At 40.1% G+C, this 3,133-nt stretch overlaps 1 protein-coding gene across 1 annotated transcript in view; it reads left to right on the plus strand.

The window, feature by feature from the left end:
- The window catches only part of LOC104960839 (partitioning defective 3 homolog B-like), a 21,226-nt gene that overhangs the window by 14,447 nt on the left and 3,646 nt on the right, over positions 1-3,133 (plus strand). The window lies entirely within an intron of this gene.

Genomic DNA, 3,133 nt, shown 5'->3' on the forward strand with positions numbered 1-3,133 from the left:
GGGGGGGGGGGGGGGATGTGTAAGAGAAACCCCCTCTTGAGTGAACTTTGGGATTTTGGCCTTTGCAGACTGTTTACATGCACAAAATCCTATATCACACACTAGAAAGGGAAAAAAACCCTAAAGGTGTAATACATAATAATGTATGCCTATACTGAAGTGAGATTTTAGACACAGGAGTTTTACTTGTAACAGAGTATTTTTACAATTTAGTATTGCTACTTTTACTTAAAAGATCTGAGTACCTCTACCAGCACTGGTACTATCCAACCTTAACGTTGCACTAAAGACAAAGCTAACAACATAACTAAGTCGCCCCCTAACAGGTATTGCATAGTTGAATTTCACTTCAAACTGAGCCCCAAAAGCTTTTCCGTTCTGCTTGGAACGTTTTCAATTATTTCGCTTTGCTTTGATTACTCTCTCAATTATGTTAAACTAGTTGTTGCATGTGCCAGGAAGCTGTTCTCATGCATTGCATCTGTTTCTATCTTTCTCCCTGTCTCTGTAACACACATACATGAACGCAGACCACCAGCCTCCTCATTTGGTCTTAACTCATCTCCAGCTGTGTGCCAATTTGCCTCCTCCAGAGTACGTGGGGTTTGGGAGGGGTGATTAAGAGAAGGCTCTGCGTTTAGGTTGCAGTGTGTATGTGAGTGTGTGTGTGCCAGTAATAGGTTCCATCCTCATTACCCCATAATCCCCAGCTGCTGTGCAGTGCTGACTGGGTTTCCTGGAGGGAGAATTCCAAACTTGTCACCGGATTTACAGTGGATTCCCTAAAGATCCCCACTGGATTTCCACCCCGTTTCCAATATGGCAACCCTCCCAAGGCTATAAATCTTCAGTTAATGATTATTCTCATGAATCTGTCAAGTTATTTTTTTCTTTAGACTGATCGATTATTCGTTTAGTCTGAACAATATGAAAAGTACCCATCACATTTCCTTGACAAAGGGAACTTTTTAATTGCTTGTTTTTTCTAGCCAACGGCCCAGAAGATACCCTATTAAAAAGATGAAGTCAAACTTTAAATATTTCCAGCTTTCTCCAGCACCTGTTCAACACCAATCGTCTCATGGATCCAATAAACGTGACAATTTTTTCCATATGTTTTTCCACTTTACTTCCAGTCTATCATTGCCAACTGGCCGTGGCGGCGCATCACAAAGAAATCTAAGCAGGGCACAGGCAACCAATAAGCACAAATTGGTCAGAGCCATCCGATCCAGTACAGCAGTTTATAACTGTAACGAATGAAAGTGCACTTAGGTGGAAGAGAAGATAGGTAATGAGGTATTTTATGTGCCATATGGTCTTTTAAATTCTGGACAGCTTCTAATCCTCTTTGCCTATTCTAATCAATTTTTTATTTATCTTTAATCAACATTGTCTTATTGTATTTCACTAATTTCTACAGTTGTTAAATAACTACATTAGATTTGTTTTTGCGGTTTCAACCAGTGTCATTTGCTATAAATCCTAATGAATAAAATGTACGTTTAATAGAGTAATGCTAACATTATTCTATATTTCAAGTTGAATAAAGAAACATATATTCTCCTATCATATATCTTATTGTCCACTGGCCTGTTCTGCTTCTTATTACGGTATTTACTTTCTATTTGAAGGTTTTTTTCAATTTACTTTTGGTACAATTTAATTTGACAAATTGTTCAAAAGCTTCAAATATTTCAATTATTCATGATGCATTTTAAATAGGTAAACAATAAGTAAAGCATATGTCCAAATAGTTGAATAGTAGTACGAATTAGTCTTAATTATTTTAACATTTAAGGTGCCGTATGTCTTTTCTTTGTCTACTTCTTTTTTATTGTTTGTTTCTCACCTCTTTACCCCACTCCTTATCTTTGTTTTCATCTGCATCTCCCCTTCAGTACATCTCTCCTTTCATCCCCTACTTAAGTTCTACCTTATCTCCCTCTGTCCGGCCTCCTTCACCCCCCCGTCACCTCTCCCCAGCCCCTTATCTCTGCCTTGGTGACACTATCAGTGCCAGGGACCGGTGACAGATTGACTGACTGATAGGGGAGCAGGTATAGAGGCTCGGGGATGGATAGCAGGCCATGCAGATTGGCTGGCAGGCAGACCTGTGCTCATAAAACCCTCTAAAAGGAGAGCAGGAGAGTCAGGCAGACACAAGGACAGCTGGCAGGCTCACTGTACGTGCTGCTAGCAGAAGAGAAGCGGCTGTAGCTATCAAGAAAGAAGACATTTGAGCTATGTAGCTCATACCCTGAGCTACCTACAGTAAGTGTAGCAGAATAAGTCGAAAACCACAAGGCAGATGACAGTTGGGTTGACGTATGAGGAAAGCAGAAATGTGTGTGTTACGCTCTCACGCACACACACTCTCTGACAGCGGATATGGAGCCAGGAGGGGCACAAGCAGACATCCCGAACACGACGGGCATGCAGTTAGTTATACACTTTCTACTGCTGACCACCCAAATTGACACACACAGGCGTCAGCATGGAGACCACCAGCACTCTGAGTGTGTGCGCCAGTATTTATACATAAATCTGTGGTATGTTCAGTCTGTCCTCCACATTAACATTATCTCCAGGCAACAGGTCAACACTGTGATTGGTTAATGTCTCTGCACCCACTAAAGTGTGCATATCGATGATAAGAGTCATTATGACACTTAATGGAGAGTAACATGATTCTGCTCTGAACACATTTTAGCACAAGTACATGCTTCAGTACACATTATTTTGAAGTATATTAATAAAAATGATGAGTAGATAATAATCAAAATAGTGCATGATATTTAAAAAACATACTCATTGCAATTATGTATAGTACGCACACAAAATATCATGAATACCCTTGCTAGAACAAGGCAAAAGGGGTAGAAGGAGAGGCAAAAAAAGCATTTAGGTAGATTGTGAGATGACGGGAAATAAATGTAGACAGATAAGTAGACACAGAAAGACAGAGAGATAAAATGTAATACCTCATTATGTTAGCTATGTGGACGACATGTGTTTGTATACTTGCTTTCCCTACAGACAAACGTGTCGCCTTAGTGTTAGAACTTTTTCTAGGAGCATTGAGCCACACCATTTACTGTATGTTTAGCTTTTATTTCTCTGTTTGGCCCTC

Source organism: Notothenia coriiceps, unplaced genomic scaffold (assembly GCF_000735185.1).
Source record: "Notothenia coriiceps isolate Sejong01 unplaced genomic scaffold, NC01 NC01_scaffold00032417, whole genome shotgun sequence".
NCBI lineage: Eukaryota > Metazoa > Chordata > Actinopteri > Perciformes > Nototheniidae > Notothenia > Notothenia coriiceps.